This window comes from Ambystoma mexicanum, chromosome 12, assembly GCF_040938575.1.
Source record: "Ambystoma mexicanum isolate Mex_15411 chromosome 12, UKY_AmexF1_1, whole genome shotgun sequence".
Lineage (NCBI taxonomy): Eukaryota > Metazoa > Chordata > Amphibia > Caudata > Ambystomatidae > Ambystoma > Ambystoma mexicanum.
This window is the reverse complement of record NC_090936.1, coordinates 1,167,814,501-1,167,840,645: the sequence shown is the minus strand read 5'-3', so window position 1 is coordinate 1,167,840,645 and position 26,145 is coordinate 1,167,814,501. Positions and strand designations below refer to the sequence as shown.

General features: G+C 46.9%; 1 protein-coding gene across 2 annotated transcripts in view; it reads right to left on the bottom strand.

The window, feature by feature from the left end:
- The window catches only part of PLXNC1 (plexin C1), a 1,076,103-nt gene that overhangs the window by 680,889 nt on the left and 369,069 nt on the right, over positions 1-26,145 (bottom strand). The window lies entirely within an intron of this gene.

Genomic DNA, 26,145 nt, shown 5'->3' with positions numbered 1-26,145 from the left:
GGAATGTGCTCCCCAACTACTTTACAATGCACAGGTACGTACACATTTTATATCAACCAGAAGCAAAAGCCACACAAAAAACATGGAGAAAATGTATTTCATACACAAATGCACACACCACTTTTAAAACAAGATTTTGCATTTAAGAAAGGATGCTGGTATTTAGGAAATCATTTAACAATTTAGCATCTGTGGGGTAAAAATACAGGCCCAGAGCGACAGAGATGGAGAGGCCATTCTAGGCCGCTATTGTGAGAGTGAAGCTGGCTAATGTGGAGTTCCATTAAAATATAGAAGCCAGTGATTTCGGCATTAGGCCTAGTGAACTGGAAAGAAATGATGTAAAACTGCAGCATTGCACGTGGAAAGAAAAGACACCTTTGAAACAGTGCGTATTTGGAAGATAAAAAGGAGGAATGATGCCTGACATTTAAGAAATAAAGTCAAGTGACAGATTGTGTTTCTTAGGTATAAAGAGACTTAATTTCCATCATATAAAATGACAGCCTGTGAAGAGAAAAGACTATTTGTTTTTGTAAAAGTGGTTTCCTATGTTAACTGTGGCCTATCTGTGGGCATAAGATTAATCATTTATTTACTGCTGTTCTAATATAGTAGAAAAGAAAGATTGTATTTATGAACAGCAGGCCTAGATATAATGCTAAAATGTTACATGTAAGCACATCTTGTCGATTTAAAGCTGTATTTTCTGAAGTATGGTTGCAGTTGGTGTTTTCCCCACTGAACTGAAGGGTCCATGCCTTTGAATATTTGACCTCAAGACGTTTGGCTGAGGACCTCTAGGAGAAGAAGGACGGGTTTTCAATTTGAATGCTAAGATATACAGAGAAGTACATCATAATTATGGGATTTGCAGATAGTACAGCCAGCAGAAATGACCTTTAAGGTCACATCTCCCCATTAACTGTGCATTATCTTTGAACAAAAACCTTTCAAGCCCAGGAGGGGAGAGCATGATCACATGGGCCAGCCAGATGTTCTGATCAGGTCATAGAAGAGAAATGCAACCTAAGAATTGGTGGGGGCTGCTATGAGATACTGAGGGACGTGTGGTGCATTGCCATTGACTAACATTGAATACATTTTCTTGAATAAAAAGTTAATCGCATGTCCCAGTGAGCTCATCCCAGACTCATATTGAAGGGGATAAGAAGTCGGTTGGGATCATGTAAAAACACATTTTGTGTGATGGATACAACTTGAGTTATGAGAAACATTATGATTCCCGCCTTCTCGTAATTCCGAGGGAATAGAACGTTGTTGTGATGATAGGTTATGTAAGTAAGGTTTGAATCAGGAAGGAGCAAATGGCGAAAAACTGTAGCTCTGCCCAGCATATAATAAAATTCTCATTTTCTGACTCACCATAAAATATAGAATTCAAAAACATATATGTGCCAGCAATTATCTGAAAAAATTGGCGTAGCTGTCATGTTGTTAGATTTTAAGGAAACTGAAGAAGTTAAACCCACTTTTTATTTTGGAATGATGAATCATTCTCCTCCCTCAGCCTCCATCATTTACACCCCCTAACTCCTTGTACTATTAGCAGGCAGTGGGCATATTGGGGGAGGGAGATGGAGAGAGCGGGCCAATTTATAGCGTGGGAAATATAATAATAATGGAGTGTCACCAGCCCAATAACAGTTCAGTTTTCTATCTGAGAGGGGATGTCACGACCTCGAACCGAGGCTATGGGTCTTGGGCACCATGGCCCCCCCCTCAGTACTGTTCCAAGGTCAGAAAGACCCACACTAGCCCGTTGCAGTTGCCTTGGTCGCAATCCTGGCGCCGTTGGCACCAGGCACACTTGCCAAGTATGTGTAACGCTCACCTGGTATCCACGGGGATGTCACTCAGCCTGTTCTGACCTCTTACGACCCCGAACCCTTCCCTGGAGTCTACTCGACTGGAGACTGGGCCTGAGACACAGGATAGGTAGAGTTTAACTCCCTATTGTCTCTGTGTGCTTGAACCCCTTCTTCCCCGGGGTCCAACCCTTCCCTTTCATCCACAGCTCACCTTGTTTTCTTGGAAAGTGTGTTCTCCGCCCTGCTTTCAGCGCAGGGGCATGTTGATTGATGCAGGCTTGTTGCTGCCTAGTTACTTCACTGGCAAGAGTCCGACAGGTAAGTATAATGAGTCTTTTGAACAGTTCTCTAACTTCGTTCCTTTCCTTCCTGAGATGATGGCCGGCATCCGGGGATGGTGACGTGCTGCTGAGATGAGTAGCGCTGAAGGTGAGTGAGAGCGCGATGCAACCCTTTCGTATTTGTATTGAACTGAGTTCTTTTTCTGTGTCTTTTAGGTGCCGTGACGTTTTCAGCGTGGATGCGGTTATGGAGAAGAAATACGGTGAGTAAGCGCAGTATGCGGCGCCTCTAGATGTTTCCACGCTAACCTGGAGTGTCTTTTCCCTCTTGCAGATGTCATGACCCGGCGAAATTGCCCCTTCTGGACCTCATGGTCATTATCACGAAGGGCTAGTACTCCTTGTTCCTCCCAACATGGCCGAACCAAGCTCCGTGCTACGCACTAGCCTTCACGTCGTGGCACGTACTATAAATTGGTCACGCCCCTGCGGGTCTGCGCTTCGCAACGCTATCTTCGGAAGTGACCCGACGTGTGCTTACTCTCTGCTTTGATTCCCCTTTGATCCTCTTACTTCCCTCCTTGCCCTTTATCCTGTTCCTGGAATTTCCCTGCTGCTTACTCGTTCATCGATAATCCTGGATACCCTGGAACCACGAACTTCCCGGAACTCTGAACGCGTCCTGCAACCTGACGAGGCTCGGGCGAGCCTGTTCAAGACCCGAACCATCCACAGGAAGAGTCCTGCGGCTGAACAAGGGAGATCCCGATCACAGGTGAGACGGGGGAGATTTACGACAGTTTGAGACGCCAAACGATCAATACGGATTCTACCATGGAGAATGCTATTCAGGACTTGATGCGCGGAATGCAAGAACTTTCCACAGAGATGCAGAATTTAAAAGCCGAGAATGCGGCGCTAAGACAGCTTGTCTTGTCACGTGGCTCCGCGAACAAGGACAGCGTATTATTGGGAGGAGTGGTCGATAAATATGACGGTTCCACAAAGACCTTACGCGGATTCCTGGATTCTTGTTTGGTACATTTTACCTTCAAGCCCTACTATTTCTCAACTCCTAGGGCTAAGGTGGGCTTCATAATATCGCATCTTACCGGCAATGCTCTTACATGAGCCACTCCTTTACTCAATTCAGGGGATGCTCTCCTGGATGATTATGAAGGCTTCATCGCGGAACTCAAGACCATGTTCGAACGTCCAGAGCTGTCCACGGTGCTCAAGAGAAGTTACTTTACTTCCAACAGGGATCTCAAGACATGTTGACCTACGTTACCAGATTCAAACAGCTAGCCAAAGAGGCGGACTGGCCCCTGGAAGCCAGTTTTACATTGTTTCGCAGAGGTCTAAATGAAGAGATTAAGGACGAATTAGCCAGAGTGGCACGTCCTTGTTCATTCCAGGCCCTCCTGGACTTATCTATGCAAATAGACTTCAGAATCCAAGAAAGAAAGGCCGAAAAGAAAAAGAATAATAAAATCTCAATTCAAAGGAATTCCCCAGAGAATACTGCCAGGTCTGAATCGGCCAAGAATCCAAGCACTTATTCTGAACCCATGCAACTGGGAGCCTTTCGTGGACCAATTTCCCCACAGGAAAGGTTAAGAAGGATACACACAGGCTTGTGCATGTATTGTGCCTCAGGTAAACATCTTGTTAAAGAGTGTCCTCTGGCTCCTCCCCGACGCTCGGGAAACGCCAGCTCCCAATCCTAAATGGAACAAGGTTTTGGGAGAGCGATGTTGGCTCCACATCAATTCCATCCTTGAACTCTCCTGGACAAAACAAATTGGTGATATTACAGGCCTTTTTATCACCATCCAAGGACAAGGTCTACCCCATACTGGCCTTGGTGGATTGCGGAGCAATGGGAGTCTTCATTGATCAAGATTGGGTCAGAAGTCATGACATTCCATATGAAGCAAGAAGCTTTTCACAGTCAGTAGAAACAATTGACGGAAGACCTCTTTCATCAGGTCCCATAAGTCTGCAAATAAGGGAGATCCACCTTTCCATAAATCATCATCAAGAAAGGATTGTGTTTGACATTATAAAATCAGCCCATTACCCCTTGGTTCTGGGCATGCCCTGGTTACAAAGGCACAATCCATATATTAACTGGACGGCCGGGTCCTTATTCCTGGGCTCGGAATTCTGTTTGAACCATTGTTTAAACCTGGATACCTCAGTCACAGCTCCTATAAGTCTACCAAGGTGTCCAGAGACACCACTCATGGTTTCCAATATTGTACAAGTTCCAGAGATCTATCAAGGGTATGCTGATGTAATTTCTACTGCCATTGTTCAAGCCTTACCTCCACATAGACCCGAGGACTGTGCCATAGATACTGAACCCTCAGCTGTGATTCCCTTTGGTAGGATGTTTATCCTTTCAGAACCCGAAAAGAGAGCCCTCCGGGAATACCTAGACACTAATCTTGAGAACGGCACCATAAGACCTTCAAAATCACCAGCTAGTGCTTCATTGTTCTTCATTCCTAAAAAGGATACCAAAGAGCTCGGACCTTGCCTGGACTATCGGGGCCTAAATCAATACACCCTGAAAGACAGATACCCACTACCCTTGATTTCGGATATCCTCGAAGCTGTGAGAGGTGCAGTGATATTCACAAAACTGGATCTCCGAGGTGCTTACCATTTGATCCGTATCCGGGAAGGAGACGAGTGGAAAATAGCTTTTAGAACACCCTTTGGTCACTTTGAATACCTCGTCATGCCCTTTGGTCTGACTAATGCTCCCGCAGTCTTCCAGCGTTTTATGGATAGGGTGTTCTCTGACATGTTATTTCTTAACGTTATCGTTTACTTGGATGACATATTGATCTTCTCCAAGGACTCCTTGAAACATGAAGAACATGTAAAAGCAGTACTTCAACGTCTCCGAGAAAATCAACTCCTAGCCAAACCAGAAAAATTTTGTTTCATGTTTCATCAGTTCACTATCTGGGATTTGTCCTCAGTTCAGAAGGAATTAGTATGGACCCTTCAAAGGTGAAGGCCATACTGAGTTGGCCCGCCCCAACCTCTGTCAAACAAATACAATCTTTCCTGGGACTAGCCAACTTCTACCGGAAATTTATTCCCACCTTTTCCGAGATTGTTCAACCCATTGTTAACCTCCTGAATAAAGACGTTCCGTTCAACTGGTCTATACCACAAGATAAGGCATTCCAACGCTTGAAAGAAGAATTCACTCAGGCCCCCATCCTGGCCCAACCTGACATAAATCGTCCTTTTCTAGTGGAAACTGATGCCTCCAATTACGCCATAGGAGCAGTTTTAAAACAAGAATCCGATGATAAGTTGGAACATCCCATTGCTTATCTTTCACGGACACTGACCACCAGCGAAACTCACTACTCAGTTCTGGAGACAGAGTTATTGGCTATTCGTCATGCCGTCACTGAATGGAGACATTTACTCCTGGGTGCTAAATATCCAGTTCAAGTCCGTACTGATCACCGAAATCTTCAGGTCCTACAATCCATGGAGTGCAGGAACAGTAGACAAGCTCGATGGGCCTACTTCTTTGCTCAATATCAATTTCAAATTTCACATGTTCCTGGATCGCAAAACTTGATTGCCGATGCCCTTTCTCGGTGTCCCGACTACGTTCCCCTGGAGGATAAGATCTATCCTAAAATGTTTCCACCCACAATCTTTGTAGCTCAAGCGATCAATCTCCTGGAAGAAATCAGAGCACAGACTCAATTATCTGATCTCTGGAAGGACATATCGAAGACAAATCCCTGGCGTCTGACAATCAAGGAAGGATATTTATTCAAGAACAATTCAGTGGTCATTCCGACAAAAGAACTTCAACAGAAGGTAATGAATCTATGCCATAATACTCTTCACTCCGGCCATCGAGGAGTAACCAACACCTTCCGCCTTATACAAAGACAGTTCTGGTGGCCAGGGATGAAGGCCAGTGTAGTTCAATACATCAAGACTTGTGCTATTTGTAGTCAGAACAAATACGACAATCAGAGACCGGCGGGTCTGCTTCTACAACCTACGTTGCCAACCAGACCCTGGGAAGTTATTGCCACGGACTTCATTGTTGAATTACCACCTTCCCGAGGATATACAACCATCATGGTAACTATTGACTTGTTCACTCATCTAGCTCATTTTACACCATTGTATAAACTACCATCTTCCTCAGAACTTGCTGGAATTTTCCTGGAACATATTTTTCGTCTTCATGGTCTTCCTTCCAAGATTATTTCGGATCGGGGACCTCAGTATATTTCACAATTCTGGAAACATCTGTCGTGTTCTATGAATCCAATGTGCCCTTTCTTCAGGCTATCATCCACAAATCAATGGGGCAATGGAACGAGTGAATCAAACCCTGGAACAATATCTTCGTTGTTTTGCCACCAAGGTTCAAGACGACTGGTCTCTCCTTATACCTTTAGCCGAATTCTCCTACAATAACTCAGATCATTCAGCTCTCAAGATCAGTCCTTTCTATTGCAGTCAAGGTTATCACCCGTCAGTTTTACCATCAGTTCTTCCAGAATCTACTCCGGTACCAACCCTTGACTGTTGGATTCAGACGCTGATCGACTTACAAAAAGAGACAAAGGATTAATTCGAACAAGCCCAGACTCGAACCAAAAGATATGCAGACTCTAAGAGAAGACCATCACCTTCCTATTCAGTTGGCGATCAAGTCTGGTTAGCCTCAAAAATGTTACCTCGACATCTACGACCAAACAAATTAGCTCCTCGCTATTATGGTCCATTTTCTATAAAGGAGATTATAAATCCTGCCTCCTTCCGACTTAAGTTCCCGGATTCCTGGAAGAAGATACATCCAGTCTTCCATACTACCCTGTTGAAACCCTACGTTAGTTCTACTCGAAAACCCTTCAAACCCACACCTGTTGTTGTGGACGACCAGTTGGAATATAAGGTGTCCAGGATATGTGATTCCAGGTATAGGAGGGGTCGACTACAATATCTGGTCGAGTGGAAAGGCTACCCCCCTAGCGAGAGAACATGGGAACCAGTTTCTAATTTAAAGACCCCTCGTTTGCTCAGAAGATTCCATTTTATTCACCCAGGCAAGCCTGGAGGAACCAGTCTTCGGAGGGGGCATGCTGTCATGACCCGGCGAAATTGCCCCTTCTGGACCTCATGGTCATTATCACGAAGGGCTAGTATTCCTTGTTCCTCCCAACATGGCCGAACCAAGCTCCGTGCTACGCACTAGCCTTCACGTCGTGGCACGTACTATAAATTGGTCACGCCCCTGCGGGTCCGCGCGTCTCAACGCTATCTTCGGAAGTGACCCGACGTGTGCTTACTCTCTGCTTTGATTCCCCTTTGATCCTCTTACTTCCCTCCTTGCCCTTTACCCTGTTCCTGGAATTTCCCCGCTGCTTACTCGTTCATCGATAATCCTGGATACCCTGGAACCACGAACTTCCCGGAACTCTGAACACGTCCTGCAACCTGACGAGGCTCGGGCGAGCCTGTTCAAGACCCGAACCATCCACAGGAAGAGTCCTGCGGCTGAACAAGGGAGATCCCGATCACAGGTGAGACGGGGGGGAGATTTACGACAGCAGATGGATGAGAAGTTCCGGAGACAGAGTTACCCCAGAGCGGCTGGGATTCAGGTAAGCGTTTGAAGCTCGTACAGTCTTTAAAAATAAGTGAATATTTGCTGAATACTTACTAATGCCTTTTTTCTGTTCTTTTCCCTTTTCCTTAGGAAGCGGCGTGCCGGGATGGGAATGACACCGCCAAAGATGCCCGCAGAACAGAAGAAGCGATGAATGATGGGCAGAAGCACCGCAAGGTAAGGCTGTTCCTAACGGTATTCTTGTTCTTGCAGGAGCTGAGCGCAGATGAAAGATGAAGGCCTACTGGAGACCGATCCGAACACGGTGAGTGTCACGCTGCAGGTGCAGAAAACACAAAGCATGTTTCTCAGCCTGGGCGTGGCTTAAATAGTCTTTGGGTATCCCAGGTGTCTCTGGGCTGAACCACACCCAAAAGACTAGACTGCACATGCAGTTCTGGGAACCGAAATATGTGGGGGCATCCATCTTGTCCCCATCAATGCACTACAAGTCCAATCCCCAATGTTATCCTATGGGAGTGAGTGAGTCTGGTGCCACAAGCGCCAAGTCTGACAGCAAGTGGGGCTTTGGAGGGATGTAGAGGCCCTTGAGGGCCATGTAGGTGATTGTGGCCTGGCTCCAGCCTGACATCTTGGAGTGCTGGGGACATGAGGGGCAGGAATCATGTCAGCACTCCCCCCGAAGGCCCCTCTCAAGGTGGCTCTTCTGTCTGGTCCTGGTTTGTTTGGATGGTTTTGATGAAATCGTTTAAGCAAGCGAGGTGCATGGATGTACTCACAAGGCTCCCATGTCCTGTCTTGTGGACCATACCCCTTCCAGTCTACTAAGTAGTATAATTTTGATCTAACGTACTTTGAATCCAGGATGTCCTTGATTTCGAATTTCGGCTCCCCGGCGACTACTACTGGCTTCGGTGGCATTGCTACCCGGGTCCCAGGTTGAACCGGTTTAAGGAGAGACACGTTGAACACAGGATGAATCTGCATGTTTGACAGCAAAGCTAGTCTGTCCGCCACAGGATTTATCACGGAGGTGACGGTGAATGGGCCCAGGTATCTTGGACGCAAAGTTGGGTTCCTTTAATGGACACATGTTTAGACGCCAGCCAGACTTTGTCTCCCACTTGGTAGTTGGGGGCCTTTGCTCGGTGTTGATCAGAAAACTTCTTTTGGCGATTCTTAGCTTGAAGTAGGTGTTCAGCTGCCCTTTTGAAGGTTTGAGAAATGGTCGTGTGCAAGGTTTTGACTGCTGGCATTTCCAGGGTTGTAGGAACGTCTAGCTCAGAAGTATGTGGGTGCCTGCCATACATGGAATAAAAGGGTGTCTGACCAGTGCTGGTGTGTAGGGAATTATTATAAGCATATTCAGCTATCCATAATAGGTCGAACCAGCTTCCTTCAGCTTGGTGTAACATGCAACGCAGATACTGCTCGAGCGTCTGATTTGTCCTCTCAGTTTGACCATCGGTTTGGGGATGGTGACTGGTGGATAGCCGGATGTCGATCTGGGCCATAGAGCAGGATTTTCTCCAGAAGTTAGATACAAATTGAGTACCTCGGTCTGAGACTAAAACTGAAGGAAACCCATGAAGCCGTGCAATGCCTTCAAGAAATACCTTTTCCAGAGTGGAAGCATTTGGGAGCCCCTTAAGAGGAATGAATTGTGCCATTTTTGAAAGTAGGTCCACGACCACAAGAATAGTGTTAAACCTTTGACTGGGTGGTAAGTCAGTAATAAAATCTAGGGACAACGTGTGCCAGGGTGCTGGTGGGATTTCCAATGGCTGTAATAGCCCAGCCGGTTTCTGCTTGGATGACTTGTTTTGAGCACACACTCCACAAGATAGGATGAATTGGATAATGTCTTTACGCCACGTGGGCCACCAATAATTTCGTTTTACCTTGGCTAGGGTTTTAGCGATTTCGGGGTGGCCCTCGATCAAGGAATCATGATAACCGGACATGACTTGTTCTCGTAGTTCTTGGTTTGGTAAGAATAAACGATTCCTGAAGTAGGGCAACTGATCTTTTATCATGTAATCTTCTCCTTGTGCACTCCACGCTTGTAATTGCTCCGGACTCTTCAGGTTTTGGATTTCTTCATGTAATTCTTTCTGAGTTATGGTTGCTGTGATTCCTAGGAGCTTGTCACTCGGGATGATTGCTATTGGGTCAGGGGTCTGATACCCTTGCTCTTCCACCCCCATACGGGAAAGGGCATCAGCCTTCCCGTTTTTCACCCCTGGTCAAAATGTAATCATATAGTCATATTCAGCAAAAAAAAAGAGCCCAACGTGGTTGTCGTGAGGATTGGGCCTTTGCCGTTTTTAGGTACTGGAGGTTCCGAGGTTCCGAGGTTCCGGTGGTCAGTTATTACGGTGATTGTGTGTCTGGCGCCCAAGAGGTAGTGCCGCCATGCCTTAAAGGCTGACTTAATGGCCAGGAGTTCTTTGTCTGTGATAGCATAATTGAGTTCAGGGGGTGTGAATTTACGCAACCAGAAGGCAACAGGGTGTAACTGGCCCGTTTCGGGGTCCTTTTGTGAGAGGACGGCTCCCATAGCCATGCTTGAGGCGTCCGTTTCCACCAGGTATGGGCGATCAGGGCGAGGGTGGTGTAAGATTGGGGCAGATGTGAATCTTGCTTTGAGTTCCTGGAAAGCTTCCTCAGCTTCTGTTGTCCACTGGAACTTTTTGTTGCTTTTCCTTAGCAATGACGTGATGGGATGCACGATTTGCGAAAATCCTGGGATGAACCGGCGGTAGAAGTTTACAAAACCCAGCATACATTGAACCCCCTTGAATGAATTTGGGGATGGGCAGTTCAGGATAGCATCTACCTTGTGTACGTCCATTCGGATTCCATTCGGGCTGAGAATAAAACCCAGGAATTCCACCTCGGAGATGTGGAATGAGCACTTTTCGAGCTTGGCATAGAGCTGGTGTTGACGGAGTTCCTCCAATACGGATCGGACGTGTTTAACGTGCTCCTGCTTTGATGCGGAATATACTAGAATATCGTCGATGTACACTAGAGCACAGACATCAATCAATTCCCGTAGGACATCGTTCATGAAGTATTGAAATAATGCAGGCACGTTGCAAAGACCAAAGGGCATTACTTGATATTCGTACAAGCCGTATTTGGTGGGAAAAGCGGTTTTCCATTTGTCCCCCTGTTTAACACGAACAAGGTGATATGCCCCCCTCAGGTCTAGTTTTGTGTAGATTTGGGCATCTTTGACTTGATCAAGCAATTCAGGGATCAGTGGCAGGGGGTAGCGGTTTTTTACGGTAATCTGGTTCAGTGCACGATAGTCGATGCACGTTCTCAAGTCCCCCTCCTTTTTCGGTCCGAAGAATAGAGGACTGGCTACTGGAGACTTCGAGGGACGGATGAACCCGTTGGCCAGGTATTGGTCAAGATAGGCATTCAGGTGCTGATTTTCTGGTTCCGTGAGTGCGTAAATTCGCCCACAAGCGATTTGTGCGCCGGGTATCAGGTCGATTTGGCAATCGTATGGTCTATGCGGTGGCAGGGTATTACCCTGTTCTTTCTGAAAGACATCTTGAAAGTCCTGGTATTCACTTGGTAGGGTGCCGATTGCCACAGTCGCAAGCGTGGAGGTTCTGGTGTCTATTGGTTGTTTCTCTTGGCGATAACATGTGTGGGCGCAAGTCTCGGGAAAGGCCAATTCTTTTGCCCGCCAATCGATTCGAGGATTGTGAGCTACCAACCATGGCATTCCAAAAATCAACCGGAACTGTGGTGCCTTAATGAGGTCGAAAACATTAGATTCTTGGTGTCCATCCTGGCAGAGAAGGGTTAAAGCTGCAGTTCATTGGGATACTGGACCAGAAACTATTTCCGTGCCGTCGACAGTGGTAACAGTGTCGGTGGTTGATTTAGGGCGTAACGGAAGCTCCATCTTTGCCGCAAGATCCTGGTCGATGTAATTCCCAACGGCTCCACTGTCAATGTACGCTCTTACTGCGTGCGTCCGAGATGGTTGTTGGTGATTGATCAAGACCACAGATAGTGAAAAATGGGAGGTCTGTAGTTCACTTTCTTCGCTCGACAAGTGGACCCCTAATCTTGCCAGGCTGGGGAGTTTTTCGATTCCTTGATGGTATCTTCCTTGTCCGTGGCCCCTACCGTCCTCCTCGGTGGCTTCACAGGGCACTCTTTAAGGAAATGACCTGAACTGACACCCCCGATTTGCATTGGTTCTCCTGAACCTTCCGTTGTGCGGGCAATATTGTCCTTTGAACGCACATACATAGGGTGAGGGTCCGGTCTGGTTCGATCTGCTCTTCGGTCCTGCAATCTATGATCCAGTTGAACAACAAGGTCAATGAATTCTGAGCAGTCTTTCGGGGGGTTCACTACTTGTGCGAGAACATCCTTGAGCTCCCCCGCAACCCTGATGAAATAACGTGGTTCTCATCTCCACTGCCCATTCTGCTTCAACTACGAATCTATTGAACGTGGCTATGTATGTTAATAGGTCTTGATTTCCTTGGCGTAGGGACAGAAGTTTGTTGTCTAAAGCCTGCCCATGAGTAGGAAGGGCGAACAGCTTTTCCATCTCCTGCTGAAAGCCCCTGAAGTCATGCAGCAAAGGATCGTCTTGGGCCACAAAGGGTACAGACAGTCCGCGGCGCTACCACTCAGGTAGGATAGCACAAAAGCGACCCGTGATTGGTCATTCAGAAAGGCCCCTGGTCTACAAAGGAAGTGCAGGCGGCACTGGTTCATGAACATTGCAAACCTCTTGGGATCCCCCGTAACTCGTTCGGGCGAGGCCAAGGGAACTGCCCCAGGAAGGGTTATCTGAACGGGATTGGCTGATGGTGCTGGCATCGAGGGCACGCTTCCTGGCAATGGTGCATGCCCTGCTTGTGACTGGAGAAGTTGCCGGCTTAAATCATCAGTGCGTTCTTTGGCTACTATCCGCTCTCTCCTCAGGGTGTTGGTCTCCTGCCTGGCTGCATGTACTTCGGAATGTAGCTGCCCCAACATGTGGGCTAACTGGTTGGTTTCTGACGTTTCCATGACATCCAGGTGGATTTTGATGTGAGGCTTTGTGTTCTGCAACGCTCACCTGGTATCCACGGGGATGTCACAGCCTGTTCTGACCTCTTACGACCTCAAACCCTTCCCTGGAGTCTACTCGACTGGAGACTGGGCCTGAAACACAGGATTGGTAGAGTTTAACTCCCTATTGTCTCTGTGTGCTTGAACCCCTTCTTCCCTGGGGTCCAACCCTTCCCTTTGATCCACAGCTCACCTTGTTTTCTTGGAAAGTGTGCTCTCCGTCCTGCTTTTAGCGCAGGGGCGCGTTGATTGATGCAGGCTCGTTGCTGCCTAGTTACTTCACTGGCAAAAGTCCATCAGGTAAGTATAATGAGTCTTTTGAACAGTTCTCTAACTTCGTTCCTTTCCTTCCTGAGATGATGGCCGGCGTCCGGGGATGGCGACATGCTGCTGAGATGAGTAGCGCTGAAGGTGAGTGAGAGCGTGATGCGACCCTTTCATATTTGTATTGAACGGAGTTCTTTTTTTGTGTCTTTTAGGTGCTGCAACGTTTTCAGCGTGGATGCCGGTTATGAAGAAGAAATGTGGTGAGTAAGCATGGTATGCAGCGCCTCTAGATGTTTCCACGCTAATTGCGAAGACCTTGGCCAAGGTGAAAAGGACCTACTGGTGGCCAACGTGGCGCAAAGATGTAATCGAGTTCGTCATGTCTTGTGGAATCTGTGCCCAGAATAAATCCTCCAAACAGAAACCAGCAGGACTTCTTCAACCTCTAGACATTCCACCGGCTCCGTGGCACACTCTGTCCCTAGATTTTATCACGGACCTTCCTTCTTGTCACAGCTATGACACAAACCTGGTAATCGTGGACTTAGTCTCCAAAATGGATCACTTTTTTCCATTCAAGGGTTTGCCCAATGCCTCCGGTCTCGCCTGGATCTTCCTCGAGAAGGTAGCACGCTTGCATGGATTCCCTTCGGCCCTAATATCTGACTGCGGAACTCAGTTCGTGTCCAACTTCTGGAGAAAATGCTGCTCTCTAGCCCAGATAGACATCCGACTGTCCACTAGTCACCACACCCAAACGACGGTCAAACTGAGAGAACGAATCAGACCCTTGAGCAGTACCTACACTACATGCTCCACCAAACCGAAGGGGATTGGAAGGACCTCTTATGGATTGCCGAATATGCCTACAATAACTCCTTGCACAGCAGCACTGGACAAACGCCGTTCTTTACGGTTTACGGAAGGCACCCACGCACATCTGAGCTAGACATTCCAACAACTCTGGAGATGCTAGCCGTCACCACCCTTCACACGACCATCACACAGGCCTTCAAGAGAGCCCAGGAACATCTACAACTAGCCAAAGCACGCCAGAATAAATATGCAGATCAACATCGCATCAAGGCTCCGGACTACCAAGTAGGGGATCAGGTGTGGCTGGCCTCAAAACACATACCTATTAAGCGGAAGCCGACATTTCGCCCATGGTTTCTGGGACCGTACCCAGTAGAATCTGTCATCAACTCAGCTGCTGTAAGATTATCTTTACCTGCCTACATGTAGATACACCCGGTGTTCCACGTGTCACTTGTAAAGCCGGTAAAATTGGGAACTCGGCTTACTACCCCACCAGGGCCCGTAATCATCCATGGAGAACCGGAGACCAAAGTAAAGGGCATCCTGGACTCTAAGTATGTGAGGACAAAACTCTACTATCTGGTGGACTGGAAAGGCTACGGTCCACAGGACAGAACGTGGGAGCCCAGTGAGTACATCCATGCTCCGTGCCTGCTTCAACGTTTCCATCAAGAGCACCCAGACAAGCCAGGCCCAGACAGGAGGGCCACTGTGAGGGGGGCCTTGGGGGGGAGTGCTGTCACGACCTCGAACCGAGGCTATGGGTCTTGGGCACCATGGCTCCCACCTCAGTACTGTTCCAAGGTCAGAAAGACCCACATTAGCCCATTGCGGGTGCCTTGGTCGCAATCCTGGCGCCGTTGGCACCAGGCGCACTTGGCAAGTATGGTTCCCAATGGACAATGGGTGAACATGGCTGCCCCCGCGAGGATTATTGGGGAACTGCAGCAAGCAGGCTAGCTTCAGGGTGTGGTCCGCCCCTAAGGCACCTCAGATACCTGCCGGGTATTTAAACCACGCCCGACCCGAGGTACGCGCTTCGCGTTATTCTGCTTTTGCAGCGTGACGTTCACCGGGTCCTGCTCTGTATCCTGGCCTGTTCGGCAAACGACTTGGGAGAACATCGCTATTCTTACCTGCTCAGCTCCAACTTTTCCATCCAGTAGGAGCCTTCGAGGACTTTTCCATCGGTCCTCTGCCACTTATTCAGGACTAAAGAGGCAAGCATTAGAAGCTACTTACCATCTCACCTGGAAGGCCTCCGCCATTCCGAACTTCACCTTTGGCGTTCTGTCCTCCACTCCATCGTCGCTTCCAGGAATTCTCAGCGACCTGAGGAGAAACAAAGCACAGGTCAGCTCATTTGCAAGGACGCTCCCAGCGCCGCAACTAGCGCATCCTTACCTTCTTGAACTCAGTAGTCGGCCTCAGCATTCTCCATCAGCCCCTGCAAGACAAAAGAAGAAGGTTACTCGGACAATTATCAATATAGACATTATTCAAAAAACACTAAAAACTTACCTGAAAAAGGGGAGTCGCAGCCGGTCTGGACTCCAGGCGAACGCCAGTGAAGTAACTCGGCAGATCAAGCCAACAACGACGCGCCCCTGCCTAGCTCGGTAGGACGGAGAGTGCGGCATTACGAAAATCAAGGTGAACGAAGTCCCAAGGGGAAACCGCAAGAGAAGACTGGGAGGTGGGCCACGGGAGACAAGGAGAAGTCGCTAAAACATTCCTCCTATTTCCTAGAACTGATCCCAGGCAGAGTGAAGTCCGGGGGAGTTGCAGAGAGCCCAGCGGTGTCCCAGACCAGTCCAGAGGTGTCCCTGTGGATACAAGGTGAGTCTTACAGGGACTTGCTGATCTTTCTTTGACCTTTCGCCTCTTGAGACCTTTCTTTGGACTTTTGATTTTTCCCTTGACTTTCCCACTTTATTGATAGAGGTATTCTGCTTCTGTGCTCTTGCAAAGAACTAGTAGCAGAGGGGCAGGAAGAGCTACCAAGGCCTTAAACATTGCGTAGGAGACAGAGACTGGGAAATCTAGAAGCTAACTCGGCCTGCCATTTGAGGAGCCAGAGGAAGTCTGGGTGCTGGGAACTACCGTTTACCGAAGACTTTGACCAGATTTGTACTGTCCTCAGAGGAGTCCTACTGTTTACCTGGATGCCCCATAACCAAGGCCTCCCATGTAAGTAGATATATACCAAAGCTATCAAAAGTGTGTGTTGGAATCTGCCAGCCTTAATCTCCATCTTGCATAGCGGGTAGGGGGGCGGTACTGGCACATTTTATTAAATCTAATTCAAATTAATTCCACCATAGAAAACCTCCCTATCCATTTGAACTGAATTCTGTTGGGAACTGCCTGCCTTAATCCTTTCCATTATATTGTGGAGAGGGGGGGACGCTGTGTAGATCCTTAGCGCATTGAATGGAAGTTAAATCAATCAATTCCCATATAGAAAATCACAGGATGAATGTTGTTAGAGTTCAAAATGAACAAAGTTCATGCCCAGTGTGTTAGAGCCGGTATAGACAATAAAGTACTTGAGTGGCTCTACCTTTCTGAAACCCCTGTCTTCTGTACCAAAAAAGGATGTCCACAATCCCGAAATAAGTAACCCTAAAATGCTGCTATTCAAGTGAATGTAGAGGGTGCAAAACAACATTTCCCATTGATTTACTTGCACCCCAGAATGATTTTCCCAAAGCCCTGCATTTCATGCAAAAAGCCCAAAATGATTTTCCCACTGAGTTCCTTTCTTGACTTTGCCTTTCAAATCAAAAATCCCAAATTATTTGTTTTCATTGTGTCTGTTTGTCAAACCCTGACTATTAATAAAAAGCCAAAACGATGTTGCTACTGTATTCCCATTCCCTGTACCTTGCCTTCAACTTAAGGGGTCATATATAGCTGATGCCTGGGGGTGGGAGTTGCTGGGAGAAAAGAGCTTGATAAAAGACTAAGCAATCACTGCGGGAATTATATTGTTTGTGGGTGACATTGCAAGAAATCTGATGTGAAGTGATAACTGTCCACCTCTAAATGTTACCGGTGTGTGGTAGTATCTGTCAGTTCATTAAAAATATAAGTCAGTCAATGGGTGCAATACATTTGAATTTGTGATATTGTGTAGTGCCACGGCATTGGTAGCTGATGTTTTGGTTGCTTTTACATTTTTGTCAAACCTTAAATAAATATATATTCTTACTATACACTGGCCTGGTTCCAAGCTCATTGGTTTTACAGAGATTACTTGTTGGGGTGGTGTGAGACGGGTTGGAGGCCTCACTAAAGTTGAATCGGTATAAGCGCTTTCGGTGCGTGCCACCTTGCTTTGGGGCAAAAGGAACTCCCTGAGTTGAGAGTGACTGTCTAATATATCCTGACAAAGCTGGGCGCTCGTGGCCGGGGTTTGGTTGTGAGTCTATGCCTGCCTACACTATGCCATACGCTTCCCACCAAGCCTATGCCTGCCTACACTCTACCATACGCTTCACACCAAGGCTATGCCTGCCTGGATGATGCAATAGGACTGGAGCCTCATGGTGGCTCGCAGGGCTTGTGTGTGTCTCCTACTGCACTTCACCTCTTGCCCGATCCTCTCACCTTTCAATGGTTTCTCACACAGGCATTGCCCAATATACCCCCACACTTAACATAGCCCCTTCTACTTCTCCACTTTTCTGAGACAGTCAGCATGAGTCTTGTGTCTAGGCCTGGTCACCTCCCACATTATTACACATCACAGAAACATTGCAACCCTTTACTTTGTGTAATAATGGATACTAGTGTGTGCCTTTATATTTGCCCATTGTGCACTCTACTGATGCTGCTATATTGTTCCTGAAGAGTTATACTTAACTGTACAATCTATTTCCCTATAATTATGAATCCACATTTTATGATGCACCTTTTTTCCTAGAGCCTCTATTCTTGCTCAAAGCTGCAAAATAGCCAGAGGAAGGATTATGTAACCCACTCAGAGCTCATAGCCTTATAAAGTGGCCCCAAGATTTTGAGATATATTGGCATGAGCAATCATGAACCAGCCTCCCATACAGATATATGGGCAGCATGATCCCTCTGTTGTGTAAAAAAGATATATTGCATCAATTTCTCTTGAATGATGGCAACTTGACAATAAGGTTAGTATTAATGGAATGCCAGGGGTCGGGAGTACTTTCAAAGGCCTTCATAACCCTATGAGAGAATTTACTGTGGGATTTCCGTATTACCCAAAAAGAATGGTAACAAAAAAATCCCATAATGCCGAACGAGGGGGAAAGGAGTTACGGGAGTATCGGCCACTCCCTTAGTTCAGTATTATGGGTTCCGGGGTTGCAGGGCTGTCCCCCGCTAACATTACATTGGGAAGCAGGGGAACATTGTAATTTCAGTGCGTTCCGCGTTTTTGAAATACGAAGTGTTCAGCTTTGCAGTACTGAGCCACGATTTTCTCAGTTTCGATGTTATAACTTAAATTTGGGATTTCTCAATATTGAGCAAAAACCTATGCGTACCTCCAACGTGTCTCTTCTTCTAAAAGGAACAGTCATGAACCAGCCTCCCATAGACGTACAGGGGCAGCAGGATCCCCCTTTTGTGTAAAGTCCCCACAAAAGGAGCATGGACTTTTCGTAAGCACACTCAAAGAATATTATAAGTGAGAAGGGCGGACCCTAAGGTGAAGGGAACATCCTAGAGGCAAACCCTTAAGGATCTTTGATGGCATACATTCAATGGGACATAAAAGGAAGCATCCTGTAGATCTACTGATGTTATGAAGTCCCCTGGACTGTTCAACAGCACAATCCTTTGGATTATCCCCATCTTGAAATGCTGGGTTACAATATGGACATTAATAATACGCAGGTTGATGATTGCTCCGAACCCCAACTCCCCGTGGGCCATTCTACCAAATTAAAGCAGAATTTGACACCCTGGCCATGTATTTTGGAAGGTCCACAATAAGTGCCCCTTTCACTGCTAGAGCCTAGACCCCTTGCCACAGAGAGATATAAGGCTTAAGTCTTGAGGGCAAAAAACAAATCCTATCCTTGATTATCTGTAGAAACCAGTGGCCCCATGTCGCCACCCCCCTACACTGACGGGGAAACAGACAGAGGATTCATTCGGCAGGCTGCAGTGGCCTGGCTGAGGCACAGTGGGCACTGCTGCAGCCTCTAATGTGGAGGGGGAGAAGGGTGCTTATCCTAGGTCTAGCTCGCAAACGACTTCTGTTAAAGGAAGGGAGAGGAGTAGACTGCAAAGGATGCCGTGAACTGGAGGACTTGTAGTCTGCACCTCATAGCTACTGCTAAAGAGATGTGCCTGATTCCTACCTTGGAAGAGTTATGCACAATATCCACGAATGGGGTCCCAAAAACATCCTTCCCCAAAAATGTAAAACCAGAGGATTTGTTCTTTTCTAAGCAATCCACTAGCCTGTGTCATTGGCAATATCTGACATAAATCTGGACTTCATTTCCACCATAGCCAGTAGTTAAGAGCAGTCCTGACCCACCTGAAGTTACCTCACCAAAGCCTACAAGTCCTAGGTTTATTAGGGACTGGGACGTGCAGTCAATGCATGTACTGCGTGCAAAGCCTGATTTTGACCAGCATGATACTTTTTTTAAAGAACCACAGGGACGGTCACTGACACACCTACTGCCGAGATCAGGATTCTCATTGGGTAGGCCATCATATTTATAATCGGCACATGGCCAGCAATCCACTTTCGAAAGAGCAGATAAGGAAGAACGGAGAGATAGGACTAGGCATAATAGCTTCTTAATCAATATGCCTAGAAGTATTAAAAGCCTTACAAACATAAATAATTAGAGCCCTGATCTGAGCCACAGATGAAGAGGGTTCAGTTCACCCTCCTGAAAGGGAAGGGGAGAGACCCTGGATGGTTTGGCTCAACATCAATAATTATCAGTAATCATTGGCGAGGGGGGGTTCCATGTCTTAAAAACGCTGCAAAAATGGCAGTGAATACAAAATATGGTGGCAAAAATGCTATGGTTTTGCCGCCCCAATCATGTAAAGGATGCGGGGACACCCCTGGAACCACCAGACCCATTATACCATTTAAGGGGAGCAAGTTATTTTTACTGTGACATTTTTGCTGCGATTTTATTACCTGATACCCGAGGGGGAGCTAGGGGTCCTCTTGGCTGATTGCTTTCCGTCCCTCTTCTCCATTCTGCACACAGAAGAGGCAGAACTGCAGGCCAAACACCTTATCCTAGTGATCCTTAAATAATAAGGAAGAGTCCGCAAAAGAATCAACGACTGCCGGTAAAAACAGATCACAAGCAGAAGTTCTAGTTTCTCCAGAGTTGCTAGCATGCAGAACCTCTTTGTATAAACTGCATCAAGTCTGTACGCCAATGCTCTATCTTCAGGAAACCAATGGAGGACTAGGGTGACTTCATTCACCCTCTGACCACACTGGAGCTGCCAACTCACTCCTGTGAAGTGGCATTTGTTCCTGCATTACCTGGTCCTAGCCACAAATGGTGCCCCGTAAGCCTCCCATAATGCCCATGCTTCTTTTGACATGTAGCAAGTAACCCACAGGCCCAGCCCAGCTGAGACCTCAGGGTAACTTTCAGTTGGACAAGGAACAGAAGACATACTGAGAAAGGGATTGGCTATATGGCCACTCCTCTCAGAAGGGGAGGGGCTTGTAGAGCAAGAGTTTGTATGTGCATATTTAAAATGTTTTATAGAGTGTCTATTGAGGAGTGGATCCTCCTCAAGATAAGTAAGCATTACGAAATAGAAGGGAATAAGAGGGCAATGGCCCGACGTCTAAAATACTTTGATAGTAAACCAAATTGAGGAACGAGCAAGGTATTTATTGTCTCCTTAAACTCCTTAGATAATATGCCCCAGCAGCACACCCATCTACGTCTGCTCCCTCTCATCTCTCAACCGTTCCTCTGCTCTCATTCTATCCCTGCCTCACCTGCCACATTCTAACCTCTCATTCTGATTCCATGCTATGTGCTACTGGCATACAACACGCCTCCCTTTCATTGGCATACAACAAAATCTTTGAAATGTTCAGGCCGCCTTACCATCCCCACTGGCCTCTGGATCACAGTCCTTACAATATTTCGGTCCTCAACGCCACCTGGCCTCACTGTTTCATCAATATCCTGACTTCTTCCCACTTTAGACACTCTATTCATATACCAGGTCCTGCATTCCTCAGTCTTGACTGAACTATGGAGTACATCTGCTACTTTATGAAATTGAACCATCGCATACAGCCATCCCTGAGTGGACCAGGCAGTTTTACTCTCACCCACTTGCATCTTTCTCTCCTTCACAGCCTTTCTCTCATCATATCTCACCTTATTATACATTTGCTTTTCTCTGATATATGATCTTGCTCCATCCACCTACCCCCAAAACCACTTTGCTCTATTTAACCAGGATGGACATCATTTTATATTTGCCTTTCTTCCCTTAATTATTTCAAGGGGAGACATTCCTGTAATAACATGCAATGAAAACATGAGCCACTACCCTATCTACAACTGCCTTTTCCCAATCCTCATGGTTGACCCAAGCCCATCTGATACAATCCTTTGTCACCTTGTTAAACTGTTAAACCGTTCCGTAACACCATTGGCCTGAGGGTGATACATGGATGTGAATTTATGCTATATGCCAATGCTAATTAACAAGGGGGGTCCTGGGAGTCCCTCTGCCAGACATTAGTCCTGGTTGCGAGAGACTTACCCAGAGTCTTTAGCTATATGCCGATGCTAGCCAGAAATTCCTGCATCTCTTTGAACTTAAACTGTATTCCCTTATCCGTCAGTATTTCACTGGGATACCCCTCACGCCTGAAAACCCCATCCATGAAACTTATCACTTTTCTCATTGTCATACTCCTGGTTATTTTCACGTCCACCCACTTCAACAGTGTGTCTACCAAAACAAGACAATACTTATGCATATCTTGACTCTGGATAGCTTTCACTATATCCATGCCTACTCTCTCATAATGTATGCAAGTAACAGGAACAAGGGTCATAGGATTTTCTCATCATTTGAGACTCTTCTCACACAATTCACATGAAATGCAGTTCCTTACTACTCTCTCTATCTCCAAATCACAGCCCAGCCACCAATACTCAGTATGAACATTTTATTTCATCTTGGTAATGCCTTGATGACCCTCATGGGCCAGTTATACAATCTTCTACATCACTCCACGGGGAGGTATTACTCTATCACCCCTCATGCCACATGACATAATCACCATTCATTTGCAACTCATCTTTAATGACCCCCAATCCTTCCAAATGCATTCCTGCTAGGTACACTTTTGTTTTGCTATAGTCACCCTGAATGGGCTGGTTATGCCCAGGCATGGTCCCGTGCCTGCTGGGCCCAGAGACCCAAGCTAACACTCATTGATGATGCCCAATGAAGCCAAAACATGTTACGCTCACCTGGTATCCACAGGGACGCCACCCAGCTGGGTTACTCGCTGGTATGTTTCTCAGCTTTGCCCTGATGTGGTCTGCAGGGAAGGTTCTGCCTGAAAATACAGGAGGACTGTGTTCAAGACTGACCGACTGGGGTAAGTATCCTCCCTCCACCCCCGTATGATTTCAGTCCCTCTGGCGCCCTCTCCTCACCTTATGGTAGAATTAGGCGTGTTCTCCGTCCTGCCTTCTTTGCAGGGGCGCGTTGTCTTTCATGGGCGAGTGCGGTCCAGTTACTTCACTGACACCGGCCCGTTTGATATTGTTCAGGTAGGTCTTATTGTTGTTCTTTAGTTCTGTTGTTATACTGCATGCCTTTCTTTGTTTAAAATGTCTCTTTTTTCTCCCTTAGGTATGCAGAGCTTCAGCCTGTGAACTGGCTTGGTTGAGCCCCGATGGTAAATGATGGCGCATTAAGCGCGCTATGATGCGGTAGCTAAGCGCTATGCGCAGCGCTGCAAAGTCTTGCCTTTGCTAACCTGTGTTTTCCTTCCTTGTAGGTCACGGTGTTCTTCAGTGTGAGTGGAATGTCCGGAGTGGTGCCAGCCGAGAGGCGACCAGCCAGGTAAGCCTTTTGAGCAGTTCGTAATTTGTAAATGTCGCTACTGCTTTCTTTAATGTTGCCTCTATCTTCCTCTATCAGGTTGTTCTGTCCGGGAGGCGTGCAGATTCGAGGAAGCTGTTCTCAGTAGCTGCGAGTGTTTAAAGATGAAGACTGCAGGTAAGATGCTGCTGCTAATGATGTTCCTTTTGTCTCCTTGCAGGTTCTGCTTCTCCGAGGTTCGAGGGAATAGCTGGACACGGTGAGCGTCACGTTGCAAGCTGCAAAGTAACGCAAAGCTTGTTGTCTTGCTCGGGTGTGGCTTAAATAGCCCCAACAAAATAGTCCATGTAAAGTAGTCCCTAGGCTACCACACCCAAAACACTAGACCGCATATCTTGGTTCTTAGGAACCAAGCTATGTGGATGCCTCCATGTTGGCTGACAATACAATAAAGTAGTTCCCAAGCACATTGTATTTCATGGTGTATGAGCCTGGCGCCATAGGCCCCAGGACTGGCTCCATGAGGGTTTTGAAGAGGATGCCAGGCTCTAGAGGCCCGAGTCCTGACTCCACCTGGCCAATGGGTTTGCCAGAGGGGGTTTTTGGGTGAGGGTTGTGACAGCACTCCCCCCTAAGGCCCCTCCCATGGTGTTCCTTCTGTCTGGCCCAGGTTTGGTTGGGAAGTTCCGATGGAATTTCCTGATTAGACATGGTGCGTAGATGTTCTCACTGGGCTCCCAGGATCTATCTTGTGGTCCAAATCATTTCCAATCAATGCGATAATATAGCTTGGTCCTAGAGTATTTAGAGTCCAAGATATCTTTGACTTCGAATTCTGGTTCTCCGTCAACAAGTATGGGCTTAGGTGGAGTCCCAATCCGTGTGCCGGGTTGCATTGGTTTCAGGAGGGACACATGGAATACCGGGTGAATGTGTAGATTAGGTGGTAAATCCAGTTTCACGGCTGCTGGGTTGATAATTGCCTTAATGGTATAGGGTCTTAAGAATCTGGGATGAAAGGTCCAGGTTCCCTTGATGGGTACGAATTTAGTGGCTAACCAAACTTTGTCTCCTACTTGATAATCAAGGGCCTTTTTCCGGTGTTGGTCGGCAAATCTCTTTTGTTTTTCTTTGGCATGAATAATGTGTTCCTTTGCCCTTTTGAAAGCCTGAGTAATGGTTGTGTGTAGAGTCTTTACCGCTGGCATTTCCAAGCTGGCTGGAAGGTCTAGTTCAGAGGTACATGGATGTCTGCCATAAAGGGTATAGAAGGGCGTTTGACCCGTGCTTGAATGCAAAGAATTGTTATATGCATATTCGGCTATCCATAGTAGGTCTTTCCAATTCCTTTGTTCGTGGTGCAGCATGCACCGTAAATATTGCTTGAGTATCTGATTGGTTCTCTCGGTTTGGCTGTCCGTTTGGGGATGGTGACTGGTAGATAGCCGAACGTCGATCTGCGCAAGTGCACAACATTTTTTCCAGAAGTTTGAAACAAACTGGCTGCCTCGATCAGAGACCAGAACCGAAGGGAAGCCATGTAGCTTAACCACGCCCTTCAGGAACACTTTTGCTAAAGTGGCTGCGTATGGGAGGCCTTTCAGAGGAATAAAATGGGCCATCTTCGAGAATAAGTCCACAACTACAAAAATGGTGTTGAACCCTTGGCTTGGAGGTAGATCAGTGATGAAGTCAAGGGAAAGAATGTGCCATGGAACTGGAGGAATGTCCAATGGTTGTAGGAGACCAGATGGTTTTTGTTTCTGTGATTTATTTTGTGCGCAGACACCGCAGGACTGAATATACTGAATGATGTCCTTACGCCAGGTAGGCCACCAAAAGTCCTCTTTCACCTTAGCTAGGGTTTTGGTGATCCCAGGATGCCCTTCGATCAGTGAATCGTGATAGTTTGAAATAATATTCTGTTGTAATTCCTTCTTGGGTACATATAGGCGATCCCTAAAAAAGGGTAGATGGTCCTTGATGATATATTGTTCTCCTTGAGTTTGCCATGCGAGGTAGGCATCAGGATTAATTGTCCATTTTATTTCTTTTTGTAGTTCTGCTTGTGTTAAGGCTGTCGTGATACCCAAGAGTTTGTCTTCAGGTATAATAGGTACTGGGTCTGGAGTTATATATACTATTTCATCTATGCCCATGCGAGATAAGGCATCCGCCTTTCCGTTTCTGACTCCTGGTCGAAATGTGATTACATAATCATATTCGGCGAAGAAAAGGGCCCACCGTAATTGGCGCGAGGACTGGGCCTTGGCTGTTTTGAGATATTGCAGGTTTCGGTGGTCTGTGATGACTGTAATGGTGTGGCTGGCCCCCAGAAGGTAGTGCCTCCAGGCTTTAAAGGCGGTTATGATAGCCAGGAGTTCCTTGTCCGTGATGGCATAATTAATCTCTGGAGGTGAGAACTTTTTCGACCAGAAGGCCACAGAATGTAGCTAGTCGGTTTCTGGGTCTCTCTGTGAAAGGACAGCCCCCATTGCGAGACTGGACGCATCAGTTTCAACGACATAAGGGAGGTCTGGACAAGGATGTTGCAGGATTGGAGCGGAGGTAAACCTTTGTTTAAGTTCCTGAAAGGCCTCGTCTGCTTCTTCGGTCCAAGCAAACTTTTTTTCGTTTTTTCATAATAGTACTGTGATTGGGTGCACAACCTGAGAGAAGTCTGGGATGAACCGGCGGTAGAAGTTGGCAAAGCCCAGCATGCTTTGTACCCCTTTCAGAGACATCGATGAAGGCCATTTCAGAATGGCATCTACCTTGTGCATGTCCATTCTGATCCCTCCTGGAGTAAGGATAAAACCAAGAAATTCTACTTCAGTGACGTGAAAAAAGCATTTTTCAAGCTTTGCAAACAAGCGATGTTGACGGAGCTTGGTGAGGACTGAAGGAACGTGCCTGATATCATCTTGTTCCGTGGCTGAGTATACTAAGATGTCGTCTATGTACACTAACGCGCACACATCAATTAACTCCCTTAAGACATCATTCATGAAATACTGGCAGGCCGCAGGAGCGTTGCATAACCCGAAGGGCATGACTTGATATTCAAACAAGCCGTACTTAGTACGGAAGGCGGTTTTCCATTCATCTCCTTTTCTGACTCGGACCAGGTGGTATGCTCCTGGAAGGT